The sequence below is a fragment of the Oryctolagus cuniculus genome, chromosome 13 (genome assembly GCF_964237555.1).
Source record: "Oryctolagus cuniculus chromosome 13, mOryCun1.1, whole genome shotgun sequence".
NCBI lineage: Eukaryota > Metazoa > Chordata > Mammalia > Lagomorpha > Leporidae > Oryctolagus > Oryctolagus cuniculus.
The window spans coordinates 7,467,060-7,485,340 of NC_091444.1; positions in this window are offsets into that span (position 1 = coordinate 7,467,060).

The window sequence follows — 18,281 nt, forward strand, 5'->3', positions numbered from 1 at the left end:
GTGTGTGTGTGTGTGTGTGAGAGAGAGAGAGAGAGAGAGAGAGAGAGAGAGGAGGTCCTGGTTCACTCCTCAAGTGCCCTTGATGGCTGGGACTGGGTACCTCAAAAGCAGAGGCCGGTAATTCAGCCTATGAGTGGCAGGGACCCAGGGGCTCCAGCAGTCCCTGCGGCCTCCAGAGTGCACATTAGCAGAGAGCTGGAGCCAGGATCTGGAGCCAGGTGTTGGCCCCACGCCGTCAGATGTGGGATCTGGGCATCTTAACCATATCTCAACCACTAAGGTAAATGCTGGTTCCAAGGTTTTCATATAATATTATGTTAAGTAAAAAAAAAAAAAAATCAAAGAAGCAATTTGATTTTTAAAATTTTGATGACTACTGGCAATAATATTGCTAGTGGCAACTCAATTAAAATAAAATATTGTGATTCAGGATGTGGTGTCGCTGCAATGTTAGTAACTGAAATGATGAAACAGAAATTGGGAAGCACTGTATTATTTTACTGTAAGCAGAAAGAATTTTACTTTGACTGAAGACGTGGAGCAGTTAGGATGTGGTCTACTGAGTCTCCCATGCTATGGAACCTACAGGGCATTTTCCAACTGCAGATTTCTGGTTTCTTCTGAAGGATCTGTAGTCCCGTCTCAGTGAGTCATATCCCTGCCCAGATTTGTAACTCCTTATATCACAAAATCTACTTCGCAACCCAACACTTAGCTTTCTGCAACATTCCAGAATTTCCTACTTAAACAATTTCACATTAAAAAAAAAAAGCCTATTCTCTATTAAAAAGGCTCCATAGGAAAAAAAATCTATCTTGCCTAGTCCTCTGAAGCGGTCATGTAGTTCTCATGTAGTGTTCCCCATCCTCGCTCCTATATCCTTGAAGCCTAGTTTTCCTTTTTCATGACTCCATGTGCTATGTGTAAGATGCTTTATTGTGTTTGCACTGTTTTGATTGCTTTCAGGCCTATGACTTCAGTGCTGTCCTTGGTCTGTAAACAGCAGTCTCTTCTCACGCACCGTTTGTCTTTTGATAAGGCTATTTAATGGCACACTAGATCCAAACTCATTTATTTAGACATCTACAAAATCACCAGTGCTCATTCATTTCAAATATTAGGAGTTTTTACTTTATTCAAACTCTGCTTCCAATCCAGCTCCCTACTAATGGCCTAGAGAAAACAGAAGATGTCCACAGACTTGGGTTCCTGTCACCCACATGAGAGACCCTGTAGAAACACCCTGCTTTGGCCTGGCCCAGCCCTGGCCTTTGTTGCCATTTGGGGAATGAACTAGCAGATCAAAGATATCTCCCTCTTTCTGTCTCTCCCTGTCTCTCTCTGGAACTCTGACATTTAAATAAATTAATAAATGCTTTTTTTTAAAAGGTGTTACCCAAGTTCTTCTTCCCCCTTATGATAAAGTGTGTCAGAGGAAAAGACAGAACCTACTGGTAGCATTTCTGAGTCCTCATATGGTACTTTATTACTCCACTAAATTTTAGAAATGCATTTTTACAATATAAAAACGTAAAAATAATTTCTATTTGGGAGAGTTAATGTTGGAAGATTACACACAAAGTTAGGCAATAGGACAGGATATGACCGAAGGGTACTACTGGCCAAGATCAGCATCTTTGATCAAAAAGAGCCAGATGGGAAAACAATGCGATTGCACTTCATAGTTCCAGACTTCACACGGTTTGTGGCTGGATTCCAGTTAAGGAATTTTGCAGCCGCTGGCATTTCATTCATATATGCTGGGTATCTAGCAAAAGCTGAGACTGCATAGTCTACCTAGAAAGGACCAGAGGCCTCAGCAGCAGATAGAAACACTCCTTTGGAAAATTATATCCACAGTCACAGCCAGCAAACTTCACATGAAAGACATGTCAGTATCTGCACTTGAACTTCCCCGTGCTATTTCACAGTGAGCCAAAAATAAAGAACTGGTGGAAAGCAGAGGAAAGAGTAGGGTGATTAGAGTCATTACTCTGAGCATATCTGAAATAGATATCATCATACATCCATTAAGTTTTAAAATGTTTGATGAAGAAAAAACCTAAGAGAAGAAAATAAACTTGGCAAAGCAAGTATAAAAAGACTCAGGTGAGGAGGTGTGATTTCTCAAATGTGCCGTTATTGCATCTGTCAGCATATTGCAAATTATTCAATGATTGTGCGTGGCGATTAAAATAATCTTCCATATTTTCACTTCTAAGACATACACCACTGATGAACACCTGGAAACTGAATGAGTTTAGAGCAAATTTGCTGAAATCCATAACAGCAATATACTTGTATTTTAAAAAAGACATAAACTAAATGTTTAAAATGTCTTCCAGCATCTTTAAAACATGTGGAAATTTTATCTAGTAACCACCAAGTTAATAACTGCACTTGAACATTGGATGATACCTGTTACAAGTAGATTCAACTTTAACTAGTAACAACTTTAACCTTCTATATGACCAAAATATGGCCCAAGTAAGATCATAGTGAACATAATATATGAGAAATAACTTATATGATTTAATTATTTGAGAGCAATTAAATCTGTTGCAAACTCAAAAAAAAAATAGATACAGAAAGTAATGTAGACCTAAACTGTAGTCACTTTAAATTGATTGAGGCAAAGGAATATATCATTTTGGACTGTACAACACTGACTAGGGGGCTCACTGTGGCATTGTAAGTTGAACAACTAATTGTGACATCTGCATTCCTTATCTTGCCAGGATCTTGCCAGTTCAAATCCTGGCTGCTCTGCTTTCTTTTCTTTTCTTTCTTTCTTTTTTTTTAAGATTTATTTATTTTATCTGAAAGGCAGAGTTACAGAGAGGCAGAGGCACAGAGAGAAAGAAAGAGGTCTTCCATCTGGTGGTTCACTCCCCAGATGGCTGCAGCAGGTGGAGATGTGCTGATCTGAAGCCAGGAGCCAGGAGCATCTTCCAGGTCTCCCATGTGGGTACAGGGGCCCAAGGGGTTGGGCCGTCTTGTACTGCTTTCCCAGGCCACAGCAGAGAGCTGGATCTGAAGTGGAGCATCCAGGACTCACTGGCGCCCATATGGGATGCCAGCAATGCAGGTGGTGGCTTTATCAGCTATACCACTGTGTTGGCCCCCACTCTGCTTTCAATCCAGTTCTCTACTAGTGAGCTTGAGAATGCAGCAGAAGATGGTCCAAGTCCTTGGGCAGGCCTCTGCCAGCCACTTTGGAGACCTGGATGGAATTCTGGGCTCCTGTCTACTACCTGAACCAGCACCTACATTTGCAGCTATCCAGGGAGTGAACCAGCAGTGAAAGGAAGATCTCATTCTCTCTCCCTCTCCTGTTAGTCTTCCTGTCAAATAGACAAATACATTTGTAAAAAGTACAATGACTAAATGCCTTTTGTATAATGTGGTTGATGTGTTTTCTGAAAAAAATTTAAAAAAGACATTGGTGGAACGTGATTATCATTTTTAAAAATTCAACAAGCATAAATGTTGTTTATTTTTATATAACAAGAATGCAAACTTTAATAATACAAGACATAATAATAATAAACTAAGTGATAATTCTAGATATAAATTTAAGAAAGATTAACTTTGTTTAACAATTAAATTAGACTCTACTATTGACATATCCACAGCCCAATCTTGTGAATCCTCGAGATTCGTTGAACTTGGAGCATGACAAGTTTGACCTTGTGTGTACGCAGGCTGTTGAACACCCTCGTATTTATTGTTTAAGCAGTGAGCTTTGGTGAATCATTAAATACTTTCTCTCAACTTCTGAGAAACCATCTTCATGACTTACATAGTTGGCTTCACATTACATTCTTGTGTTTTCTTTGTATTTTTCCTCTCACTATCTGTTTATTTTATTGATTTATTTGAAAAGCAGAGAGGGAGAAAGACAAAGAGAGAAAAGAGATATGTCTCCTGTCTACTGGCTCACTCTTCAAATGCCTATGGCAACTGGAATTGGGCCAGGCTGACACTAGGGACCTGGAACTCAACACAGGCAGCTCTGTCACTTTGGTGGCAGGAACTTAAGAACCTGAGATGTCATGTGCTTCTCCCAGAGTGTGCATTAGCAGGAAGTGGGATTGAAAGTGTATCTTGGAATAGAACCCAGGCACTGCAATATGGTTTGCATACCTCCAAGAGGCATCTAAACTACTGGGCCAAATCCTCATCCCTAGCATTTGTTTTCAATATTTTCCTATATAACCTGATGGACAACAAGCCTTAAGCTCTATCACTATAGTCAAAATAATTGAAATTTACCATTTTAAGCATCTATTATTTCTTTTTTTTGAAAAGTAAGAGTAGACCATCTCTTTTATGGAAAGATTTGTTGTATTTGAAAGACAGAGTGACACAGAGTGGGACAGGCAGAGATCTTTCATCCACTGGTTCACTGACAAATGCCCACAATAGCCAGGGCAAGAGCAGGTGGAATCTAGGAGTCAAGATCTGGTGGCAGAAACCCGTGTACCAGGGCCAACACCCCTATTTCCCAGGCACAGTATCAGGAAGCTGGGAATTGAAGCAGGAACTCTAATATGGGATGCCGGTGCTGTGAGCTGTGGCTTAACCTGCTGCACCCTGATGCCTACCCCACCATCATCTTTTGCACCTTTACAGTGGCAGGAGTCTGCATTTCCAATCACCGAGGAAGTATTGCAGATTTTTCTTTCTGAAAAACTTTTGAAATATTAAAGCTCTTTGGGGTTACAATTCTTTTTCTCAACCTGGATCTTTGTCTTGCTTCCATGAAGAATGAGAAGCATGGACCATGAAGAGAGAGCAAAGTAAAGGAAATTTACTGGGGAGAAAAGGAAAAAAACCAGCAGCAAAAACCAGGAAAGCTCCCTTCCTGAAGGTGGGAGGCATTGAGAGCTGACTATCTAGGGGTTTTCGTAGATTAGTCTGAGAGGCAGTGAGAAGTGCTGATTTTGATTTTTTTAATTGGGTGAAACTTATGTCTCCCATCCCAGAAGTCCTTCACAGAAGCCAGTTGCTTGAGACTCATGGCGGGAGGGGCTCCCTGATTCCTACCCACCACACCCATTTCCAAATTATACAGGCATCTATGGGACTTTATATCACACCACTATTGTCTAAATTATAAAATTTCTCTTGAAATTACTTTAGAATACTTTATTACTAATCAAAATATTGACCTTAATCTTATAACACTTGGATTTTTTTCAGTATTCACCATCATTCAGATTTTCTTGTTTTTTTTTTTTTTTTCTAAGTTTTCGTTATTTTCATTGATTCATCCCTGTATATCCCATGATTGCATTGTGCAGTAAATTATTTTCAGGAAGAATTGAAGTTAGTCCTCTTTAATAAGTCCTTTATATCCTTTATATTTAAGACTCTTCAATATTTTGTTTCCTGCCATGACATATGAACAATTAATCAATGCTATTAAATTTCCCAGTCACAAAATTTTTGTGTCCAAAATATTTTATTCCATTTTTCTTTGCCTGTTAGTTCAAGATGATGTTACATTCAATTTTATTTGTTTATTTTATTTTTGTTGCAGATATGTTTTGATTGTTTTGTTACTACATTTCCAGGCTATTTGTGATATTCTTTCTTTACTTGAAAATTTTATAATTTCTACAGGGTATGACTGTGTTCAGGGAATTATGATGAATTCTTACTATAGTTAGTAGTGTCTTGATATTGCAGATTGTTCACTAGTACTTCAATATTTTGTATATATTTTATACCATTTTTCTGGCCTTTTATTTACCAACATTATAAAAAAAAGAATTGAAACAAACCCAAAGCCATGATTTATTCCACTCTCAGATATCCATTTTCAGTCTGTAAACTTTCTCACCATATTTTATTCTCTCTACTCATAAACTCTGCAAATACAATCACTTTATCTTACAAAACACTAAGGATAATTTCTGCATGGTCAGTTTTGTATTTCACAGGCTTGTTTTTGTAGTTTAAAATGTAAACATTTCTTGTAATGTCCCCTTCACCTCTACCAAGAGGTGTTGTGTATGTTGCCACCCCCAGCGTTTTCCCAAAAATTCATCATATTCTTCATGTTATGCTCACTCTAAATTATGTGTCTTATGAAGTCATTGTTTCCTTCAGTTTTACTGAAAATTAAAGAATAGATTTTTCTTTCTAATTTTTAGAAAAATATTTATTTTCAGACAGAAAGAGAAAGAGAGACAGAAACAGGCAGAAATCTCCCATCTACTGGTTCATTCCTCAAAAAAAGCAACCAATGTTGGGCCAAAGCCAGGACCCCAAAATCCAATCAAGGTGAACTTCCTATTCAGCAGGGGTACAACTATTTCCTCCCAGGGTGTGATGCAGTGTAAGCTGGAATTAGGAGCAGAGCCAGGTCTAGAATCCATGAACTCTGATGTGGGATTTACATACTCCAAGCAGTGTTTTAATCCCTGTACCAAACACTCATTCATTAAAGACAGATGTTCTAAAATACATAGCTTTCTATGACAAATTTTTTTTTTATTTTTTATTTAGTAAATATAAATTTTCGAAGTACATTTAATGGATTACAATGGCTTCCCCCCCATAATTTCCCTCCCACTCACACCCCTCCCATCTCCCGCTCCCTCTCCCATTCCATTCACATCAAGATTCATTTTCAATTATCTTTATATACAGAAGATCAATTCAGTATATATTAAGTAAAGATTTCATCAGTTTGCACCCACACAGAAACACAAAGTGTAAAATACTGTTTCAGTACTAGTTATAGCATTACTTCACATTGGACAACACACTAAGGACAGATCCCAATGAGAAGTAAGTACACAGTGACTCCTGTTGTTGACTTAACAATTTGACACTCTTGTTTATGGCGTCAGTAATCTCCCTAGGCTCTAGTCATGAGTTGCCAAGGCTATGGAAACCTTTTGAGTTCGCCGGCTTCGATCTTATTCTGACAGGGTCATAGTCAAAGTGGAAGTTCTCTCCCCCATTCAGAGAAAGGTACCTCCTTCTTTGATGGCCCCATTCTTTCATCTCACTCGCAGAGATCTTCCATTTAGGTCTTCTTTTTTTTTTTTTTTTCCAGGGTGTCTTGGCTTTCCATGCCTAAAATACTCTCATGGGCTCTTCAGCCATATCCGAATGCCTTAAAGGCTGATTCTGAGGCCAGAGTGCTATTTAGGACATCTGCCATTCTATGAGTCTACTGTGTATCCCGCTTCCCATGATGGATTGTTCTCTCCCTTTTTGATTCTATCAGCTAGTATTAGCAGACACTAATTTGTCTTTGCACAAATTTTCTTAATCTTAAAACAATTTTCCCCTGTTATATCAGCTTCTGGTATCAGGTATCTCTTCTAGAAGCAGTATCCCCAAAAATCACTAGAAAAGAAAAAACAGAAGTTTCTTCTTGAATCATTGTGACTAATTAATCTCAGAGAAAGCTTCTTTATTGTCCTTTGCTTGGTAGTTCATGTAGCCTGGGTCATTTCTAATTCTACTAAATGTCTAATTAGTACTTTCCTAATATACTGGTGGACACTTAGATTACAAATTGCCTAGGATACAAGTTCATATTCTTAACAATGAGTTTGAATGTTGAAAGAGTACTTTTATAAAAATTAAACTCAGCATTCTGCGTTCATCATTTCTGAAATGGATCTACTTGGTTCTTATGTTAATGAGCATATAGAGGGTCTAGAACAAACCATGATTATCATGTATAATCTGAATCAATAGCCACTGAAAACATGAACTGCCATTAACTACTTAAAAAATGTCAAATTAATAAGAATCAGATATATGAAGGAAATTCAAAATAATTTTGGAAAGTGTACATTATCTTTCACTTTCATTTTCTCCCTGAATTTCAAAGCCCTTTATATTTATAGGGCACATTATACATTGTGGAATGAATAAATCAGCTTAAGTAACATGTCCATTACTTCACATCATTACACTCTTTTTTGCAACAGGAAAATTTTAAATCTGTATTGAATTAACTACTATTGCTATCCTGTGCAACAAATCACAGAACTTACTCATCCTAACTAAGAATTTTGTTTTCCTACTGTTTTTTACTGAGCTTATTAGGCATATTACCTCCCCAAAATTGTAATATTAACCATGCCATGGAAAAACAAATCTTTGTTAAGTATTTGTTTTATAAAAATTGATATATTAACAATTCTTGGAGAAAGAAATCTTTGTAAATATTGGTTTCCTAAGTGGCACAACATGGTAAGTAGTAAATTCTACATGACCGTTTCAAATGATCTCTTGCAGATACTGTTACAAATCACCCTATAGTATACTTTCAGATTTGTAAAAATTTCTTGTGTGTATGTGTGATCTAAACACCTAATTCTAAGGATATTAAAAGAAATCTATAAAAATAACATGAAAACTTTTATAGGAAGTTAGAATCAGAAGCCACGCTAGAGCCCCAACCCAGGCACTTTGATATGAAACACAGGTGTCATAATGCACCTCTTAATTGCAAGGCCGATTAAGGTCTGGAATTCTATATTTAATGATAGAAATCATATTTAATGACAGAAGTCATATTGCACTTGCTTTGTTTTTCAATGAAAAATTTTAAAGCATTCTAAAACAAGAAAGGCGCGTCTTGATAAAACTGACATAGACTGTGAAAGAGGAGTCAGACTTACTGCTTCTATTTTGACTAAACTTATGTGGTAATAGCATCATTTTGGTTGTCATACTGTGCCAGCTCTTTGAATTTAAATAAGGTGATATATAAATGTGTGTGTGTGTGTATATATATATGTATATATATATACACACATGTTAAAAAACCTGATATGAGAAGACAACTCACATTTCTATAAACAATGTCAATTACTTTTTGACTCATACTTTATGGAGTTAGTAATGCTTTTATGGAGTAAAATAGAGTACAGATTCACTTCTGACTGAAGCCAATGAGAACATCAGTCTGGTTTTCCTTCTGCTGCTTCACCTTCTTTTTCCATGTTATGCACTCACATGTTTGATTAAATATCATAAAGGGTGTGCATCTCCTATTTCCGGGGACTTTTTTGTTCATGTAAGCCTCCCTGAAAACTCTGTATTGAATATAAAATTTATTCACACAATTTGAATTTCTTTGAATAAACAGTTTATTTCTGGAAGAGAAAAGAATCTAACATAATCAAATAGGGCTCAAATCCCAAACTTGCCACTTATCAGGCAAACAACCATTGCTGAATTATTAATTTTTGTCAATGTCCTTATATGAAAAGTTATTTATATGGAGGGTTAAATTGTTTTTCATATAGATGACTTAGAAGAATTTCTGGCATATAACATTAAATTTTTAATTTATATGCATGTAAATGTGTGTGTGTGTGTGTGTGTGTGTGTGTAAATAGAAATCACTAGCAACCCAAATAAACAGCATAACTGTGTTGGGAAACCAGAATTTAATTTACTTATCTTGGATTCTGTTTGAGAATGTAGGAACATTTCCTAAAAATTTGCAAAATTTAATTTATGCTTTCTACTTATTCTGTTTATTCATTATTTTTTCCATTTATATGCATATGTGGATGTGGCCCACAATGTTTCTTCACTATGTATCCCACAGGGGCTCTAGGATATTCAGCAGGCCATATTTTTAAAATGTTAATTTATTATCATTTTATTTGAAAGACAGATAAACATAGATAGAGATCTTCCATCCAGTGGTTTGCTCCTCAAACACCAGAAATATCCAGGGCTGGGCCACATCAAAGCCAGATCTACCAAGTGAGTCACAGGGACCCAATTACTTGAGACATCGACTGTTGCCTCCTATGGATTACATCAGCAAGAGGCTGGATTGGGAGAGGAGGATCCAGGACTCAAATCAGGCGTTCTGATATGGGATGTGGGCTCCCCAGTTGGCAACTTAAATCACTGTGCCAGGATTGGCATGGGGCATGCCAGTTTAAACCTCTGCCTGCAGCCCTGTCATCCCAATTAGGTGTTGGCTGGTTCAGCTTCAGTGGCTCTGCTTCATGTCCAGCATTCCTGATAATGCACCTGGGAAAGCTGTGGAAGATGGTTTAAATCCTTGGGCCCCTGTCTCCTACTTGGGAGACCCAGAACAAGCTCTTGGCTCCTGGCTTCGGATCTGCCCAGCTCTGGCCATTGTGGCCATTTTGAAAGTGAACCAGCAGCCCACAGATGGAAGACCTTTCTCTGTCTCTCTCTGTCTGTCTGTCTCTCTCTGTAATTCTACCTCTCAAATAAATAAATAAAATATTAAAAGAATTAAGTGAATTTAGCTAAGTTGCTAAACATGAGAAAAATGTTTAAAAAGAAAAAGTAGCACCCTATGTAAGGCTACCACAAAACACACCAAACACCAGAGTAAGGGAAAGGGTTTATTGGGGAAACCCAGCCTGCTGGGGGAAGGGGCAAGGAAGGAAAAAGAGAGCGCGTGTCCGGAAGCCGGTCTGATATCCGTTTTCCAGGGGGTTTGCAGGGAAGTAGGAATAGCGAATCCCATTAGGTTGGGGGTGGAGCTTGACACCGGTGGTTGGGCCATGTGGCCACCGGGCTTTCAGCAACAGCGGGGGCTGGGGCCTAGGATGCAGATCAGGGTGTATATTGCACCATAGATAAGACTGCACCATTTTCCTAATACCCTGTTTCTGCCACTCTTTCTCAGTGCCTTTCAAATAAAAGTAAGCAAATAACTAAATAATTCAAAAATCATTTGTACTTTTTGCTTATTTATGATACTATCTGTAGTTTGCACTAATATAAATTGTATGTTCCTAGCTCAGAAATGACTTATCATGCTTTGAAACTGAAACTGAAATTTGAGGTGCCATACGATATCACCGTATGCTTATTAACAAATTCCCAATATTTTTTTTTGACAGGCAGAGTGGACAGTGAGAGAGAGAGACAGAGAGAAAGGTCTTCCTTTGCCGTTGGTTCACCCTCCAATGGCTGCCGCGGCCAGCGCACCGCACTGATCCGATGGCAGGAGCCAGGTGCTTCTCCTGGTCTCCCACGGGGTGCAGGGCCCAAGCACTTGGGCCATCCTCCACTGCCCTCCCGGGCCATAGCAAAGAGCTGGCCTGGAAGAGGGGCAACTGGGACAGAATCCGGCACCCCGACCGGGACTAGAACCTGGTGTGCCGGTGCCGCAAGGTGGAGGATTAGCCTAGTGAGCCGCAGCACTGGCCTTAAATTCCCAATATTGATAAGTGGGTTCTTGCCTAATATTCAGATTAGAATTCTGTGTGCTGGCATAAATGAATGAGGCAGCATGGTACATTTTTAAGCTTTTATTCAGCGAGAAAGATGCATAAGAGTGTGAAGGCCCTATCTAGAGGAGAGAGGTAAATCTTGGTGCACATGGAGTACCAGGAACCAGCCACTAGAAGAGCATCCAGGCCAGGAAGCATGGGGCAGGTGGCCCAAGGCCATGTGCCCTGGAGGCACAGGGCCACACTGGCCCACACTGGCAAAAAGTCAAAGAAAGGAAGGGCAGGCGCGCCATGTCCAGGCTTTTAATCCACTTCCAAAGGAGGGTGGTTAATTAATCTGATTGGCTGGTGGGTGCTCAGGTGTGGCCAGGTATGGGGATGAGGTCACACAGGGGCGTGGTGAAGGCGGGTTTTTCCCAGCTCACAAACCTAATCAATTTTAACCTGTATGCCTGCCTACATCAATACTCTTTCAGTTGTTTTATTCCGTTATTTATTTTTATTTATTTTTTGTTAATTTAGAAAGATTCAGTTCTTGAATGACTGCATACCTCAGAAGGTTATTGATAACATTTTCAAAAGCAGGTAATTGCTTTCAAATTATTAGAATTTCAGGGGTCAATGCTGTGGTGTAGCAGGCAGAGTCACTGCCGGCAGTGCCAGCATCCCATATGAGTGCCAGTTCACATCCTGGCTGCTCCACTTCTGATCCAGCTCTCTGCTATGGCTTGGGAAAGTAGTAGAGGATGGCCCAAATCTTTAGGCCCCTGAACCCACTAAAGGGACCCTGAAGAAACTCCTGGCTCCTGGCTTGGCTTCGATTACCTGGGGAGTAAACCAGTGGATTAAAGACCTCTGTCTCTCTGCCTCTGCCTCTTGTAACTTTGCCTTTCAAATAAATAAAGAGAATCTTTTAAAAAATTAATAAAATTTCAATACCTTTATTTATTTGACATAAACTTTGTATATATTTAATGTATATGGAATGATGTTTTGATGTATAAACTATGGGGAGGGTCACTTGAGGTACTTAAATAAACATTTCCTTTTACTTTATTTTTTTGTGCTGAGAACATTTAAAACTTAACTCTGACTTTCAAAATACAGATGGGTTAATAGGTAGTCAGGGGATCCCAATGGAATTCAGGGTGTAAAATAGTTGCTTCCTTCCCCAAAACCTTATCTTTAGCAAGAACAAACAGGCCTCCTGGTCTACAAAATTTACCATAAGAATAGCAAGGGAGCTCTTTCTGAGCTCACAGCTTATTGTGAAAACAAGTTGCCTACCCCCTCTCTCCCTCTCTGGATTTTTTTTTTTTTTTTTTTTTTTTTTTTATTGTGAGCAAGCCAGGAAAGATAAAGAATTGTAAATCAGGTCCTTTGAGTTTTGTCCCTGCCTGGTAACTGAATACCAATCTGATTGTCAATGTTTTTCCCCTTCAAGATTGTACTTAAAAACCCAAATGCTAAGGGGCTTTCCTCTCTTGGAAGCCACCCCTCCAAGCTGCTCTAGCTGGAGGTCTTTAACTCTAATAAATACTTTTAAATCTCCAAAAACCAAAACAGAATATAATTTCGTACAACAGATCTCCATGATGGATGAGCTAGGTAGGAAGTCAGAAATTGAGCCTATGTGTGTGAGAAAGGCCTGAAGCCCAGCACCCACCAAGCTCCAGGAGCCCAGCATCTTGCACTTCAAAAGCCTGCTCAGACCTGAAAACCTCCCTGGTGGTCCCAGCCCAGGAGAATTCTCTCCTCAGGACCAAATGGGTTACCTGACCTGATAACATGGGAAATAAAACCTTCTCAGATGCCCTAAGGAAGGTCCCCCTGCTCTGCCCGGGGCCAGCAATTCTGGGGAGGAATTTGCTAATTTTCACCCAACAAACCCTTCCCCCAGGACTCTCCATCCTTTGTCCTGGAGGAGAGGGGGAGGTGGTAGACAGACTCCCTTAAAGAGCTAGGGAGTCCCAACAGACCATGTGCTCTGCTCTCTGCCTCTCTGCGGTTATAGAAAAGTTCCCATTGCGACCTGTAGAGTCAGATCCGTGGATTGCAAGCATCCTTGCATCCCAGCAGTCTGACTAATGAGAGAATATGGGAGCAGAAGGCGGGGTCATCACCCATGTGCCCACAGAGCCCATGGCTTAGCCTGTACAAGGGGAACAGAGGTTGAGTCATCATTCACATCCATTGTTGGCGGGACACAGTGTCCATAGAGACTAAAAGCCTTAAGCAGGAGTTGTGGTGAGTGCCTAGTGCTACGACTTAGAAAACCCTCAGACAAGCATAGGACAGTAGACCACAACGCAAAGTAGGAGTCACTGCGAGAATTTCCCATTCCACCTCTTACCTCAGGATTTGGAAGGCTGATGTGTGGATGGAGGTCGTGGAGCGTTCAGTGGCGTGGAAGGAGTTCCAGGGGTGTGTTTTGCAACTAGCAGAAACCCAGGACCCCAGCGCAGTTCAGAGATCCCCAAAGGGAGAGCAAAGTCACTGAGGAATGCTGGATCAACAATGTAAGGTTTTCCCGGCCAACGCAGCAATGTTAGCCATCACAAAACACAGCAGACACTGGAGCAAGGGAGAGGGTTTACTGGGGAAACCCCGCAGACCAGAGGGAAGAGACTAGAAGGAAAAGAGAGAGAAGGAGAGTGTAAGAGAGAGAGAGAAACAGAAGAGTGTAAGAAGAGAGACGAGAGGAGGAGAGGAGAGCAGAGGAGAGGAGCCAAGAGAGCCATGCATTCAGGAGCAGGTCCTTTTAAAACTTTGCCAGAGGGCTGGCAGGGAAGCAGGAGCAGCGAATCCCATTAGGATGGGGGTGGAGCTTGACACCAGTGGTTGGGCCATGTGGCCACCTGGCTTCCAGCAATGGCTGGGGGTGCTAGAGCCTAGGATGGTGTCAGGGTGTAGATCGTGCCTCAGATAAAACTGTACCATTTTCCTAACAGTAGTGACTAAGATGATATGTTGGAACTCCATATTCCTCTCTGGAATCATGTGTTTTTCAAATAAATGCAGAAGATCTTTAGGAAAAAAAATAATTGCACCTATATAGTAGCAATAAACATTTTTAACAAGTTAAAATTTATATATTTACAATATCACATGAATCATCATATAATTGAGAATAAGTTTAACAAAAGCATGCAAAATCACCATACAGAAAATTGTAAATATAACCAAATGAAAGTATATATTTGCAGATTAGACTGATCCATATTATCAAATGCAATTATTCCCTTAATGATCTATGGATTTAATACAATTGCAATCAAATGGCCTGGAATAGCTTGTGGTTGTGTGTGTGTGTGTGTGTGTTGTAAACATGTAAGTACATGTTTTGCATGTAAAAATCATTGATTATAAAATATGTATGATAATACAATCGGTAAGAAGAGTCAAGAGAAATGTAAAAAAGGCGAAAAGAAATTTGGAGAAGTATTCAACCAAAAAGCAATTAAAATAATTATAGTAAAGCTAAAGTAATTTCATAATATTGGCAGAGCAATAGTCAAATCGACCAGCAGGACCAAATAGAGTCCAAGACATTTATTCATGCATGGACACTCGTTTTATGACCAAGTTGACAACATACTGCAGGGAGAAAAGAATCACATTTCAGTGAGACTAGTGCTAGGTCAATTGGCTACTGACATGGAACATAAAAAGAATTTTCACTCGTATCACATCATAAATAGAAAACAATTCCAGTGGATAATAAAATGTACCATAATTAAAGCTATAGATGAATAACATGGAGCTATATCATTATGACTATAGATTAAGTAATAACTTTTTAAACAGAAAAATAAACATGGATGATACAAGAGTATTCTTACATTAAAGAATATTCTTAATTTTCATATAATTAAATAAATTTTAGAAATTGAAAACATGAGTCAAAAGTAAATATTATGAATAAAATTATTCTTAAAATTCCAAAAACTTAATAGGACAATCAGCCAATACAATAATAAATGAGCAATGAAAGGCCTGTTTATGATATGTTATGTAATATTTCCTCTCTTGAATACCTGAGTGGTCTATAAATCATTGACATATGCTTAAAGTCACTTATTTTAGTTATCAAGGAAATGCAAATTAAATGTAGAAAGAGACGAACTGTACAAATGCTGGGGGTGGGAGTGGGGAATGATGATAACATTTCTTAGTGAGGAAATGGAGCAACGGAGGCTTTCATGAATGGCTGATGGGAAGTGAGTGCATGGAGTGACTTTGTCTATGTCAGTGGTTACAAAAGCTGAAAACCCACACTTGTGATCCAGTATTTTTACTCCTATGGAGGTACTCCACGTATGCATGCAAAGCGTTTGCTCAAGAATGTTTATAACACTATGATGAGTAACTGCCAAAAAGTAGATCAAACCTGAGTATCTTTAGAAATCAAAAGAAAATCTATGATTTTTCAGTAAAATAGCACACAGTAACATGGCTAGGTTACCCAAGTGTAAGACCAAGCAAGCCAGTGCAAACACAAAAGAATATACACTCTTTGCTTCTACTCTTTAACATCCAAAGACATGGGAAAAAAGATCAATAATAATATTACGCAGGTGTCTTTTGGCAAACAGCTGTTCCATAGGCATCACTGAGCCCTCAGTGTACTGAAGTCACCTCTGTTACGGTAGTGGTGGTTTGTTGCTCAGAATTTCCCTTACGATATCCCAAGTTCAACTGTACATGGAAACGATGGTCATGATGCTTTAATCAGCATGTCCATGTCATGCATCGACTGTTGGGCTGGGTATGTCTTAAGAAAGAGAAGCAATTAGAATGTCTGATTCTGTGCTCTTTATTTTACTCTCACTTAAATTTTATACTTGGTTCTATTTTCAGTTCTGTAAATTTTCCCTCAATTTTAAGTTTAATTTTAGTCCTTATTCCAGTTACTATGAAACACCTGTAATTTGCAGGTGGTGGTTCATTCCTTCACCTAGTCTCTCATGATGTTCCGACTTTGGCTTATTCCTGAGTGCTCTTGATGTCTTACAAGTGTGCTGTTAACATCAGTAATTAAAACTCCCTTGGGCTCAATGTTCTCTGAACTGCCTCTCACTTTCATATTACTCTTGTGTCTTTCCTCTAATTTTAATCCTTCAGTGCCATCTACATTTTTTTCTTTCTCATCAGCTATTATTTTCTTATGATTTTTCCCTATGCCAGTCTCATATTTTATATCAAATGGAATAAAGCATTTGCACAAAAATTTAAATTCCTAACATATGTAATGACACAGATTTTTAAAACATTTTATTTGAGAGGCAAAGCAGGGAGAGTGAAGTGGGCCTACCATCTCTTGGTTCATTCCGCAAATGCCTGTAATGGCTGGGACTGGGCCTGGCTAAATATCCTGGAGCCAGGAACTCAATCTAGGTCTCCCATGTTAGCAGCAGGAGCCCAGCGACCTCTCAGGTGCTGCATTTGCAAGGAGCCAGAGTCAAGTGTCAGAGCAAAGTACGGAACCCAGGCACTGCATTGTGGGACACAGGTGTCTCAGCCACCAGGCTGAACGCCCCCCCCCTCCCCCCGCGCCAGTTAGTTTTTAACCTGTCTTCACAACTACAACACCTCGGTGGAAGGTCATAAACCTATCAGGAGCTAGCATAGTTGAACAGGAATGTCTGCTTGCTCCTGACAGATGAGTTCATGCTATGGGGTGTGGAACGCCGGAGGTCCATACAAAGCCTGGAGTCTGCCTTGGGAACCAGAGGCAGAGCACTTGGATTCTTCCAAACTTCTTGCCAAGCAGCAGTGATGCCTGTTTTCACAATAGAACTGCTTCCTTGTTTTAAATCAGTGTAGCTGATTCTTGCCTTGGCTTGTGTAAGCACCGTATTCAGAAAATAGCTTTATAATTGGAATTAATTATTTAACTGATATAAGTTGTCATCTTTTAGGTATGTTATTTTAAGAAGAATCAAAAGCAAATTGTTACTTCTTTATTTAAAGCAGTTTTTAAAATTGTTTTTTTTTAAATTCAATCCCCATAATGTGTTATCGAATAAATAGTTACCATTTTTTCATTGTTCCCCCAAAACTCTCTCATCCAGCAAATATCAAATTATTATTCTCCATTTTACATTACTTATCTTCAAGACTGTTCATGATCTTACTTAAATGCCATATATTTTTCAATATAAACATGAAAAGTCATTTTTTTCAAGAATTCTAACTTATTAAAAGTGTTATTTTCCTTTGAAATTCTTTAGAATCACATGTATTGTACACAATATTATCTCGACTTATTATCCAGTTATAACACAATTTTCTGTATACATGCTAAAAAAGGTTACTACAGACTTGTATTGTTTTGTTTTGTTTTGTTTTTTTTATTTTTATTTATTTGAAAGAGTTACAGAGAGAGCTGGAGACAGAGAAAGAGGTTCCCACTGGTTCACTCCCTGAATAGCAGCAAAGGCAGAAGCTGAGCTGATTGGAAGCCAGGAGCCCAGAGCTTCTTCCAGGTCTCCCACAGGAGTGCAGGCATTAATGGGCTGTGGACCATCCTTCACAACTTTCCCAGGCACATGAACAGGGCGCTGGATCAGAAGTGGAGCAGCCGGGACTTGAACATGCACCCAAATGGGATGCCGGCTCAGCAGGCTGCGGCTTTAATCTGCTACTCCACAGCACTGGCCCCCATGTATTGTTTCTTTAACATATACATACATATTATTTTTATTTATTTGAAAGGAGAGAGAGAGAGAGAGAGACCCAGAGACCTTTCATCGTCTGGTTTACTTGCAACTGTCAGGGCTGGGCAAAGATGAAACCACGAGGCCTGAAATAAATCCTGACCTCACAGATGAGTAGGGGGGACCCTAGTATTTGATCCATCACTGCTGCCTCACAGTGTGTGGCATGAGGCTGAAATTGGAAGCAGAGCTGGGATCTGAACCCGGCACTCCAGTTATGGCATGTAGGAATCCCATGTAGCATATTAACCACTGCACCAAGTGCCAACCTCTTTAACTTACATTTTTAATTCACAGTACCTGCAATTTTTTAAAGTTTTATATGGATGAACAAGGGATAGGCACAGAT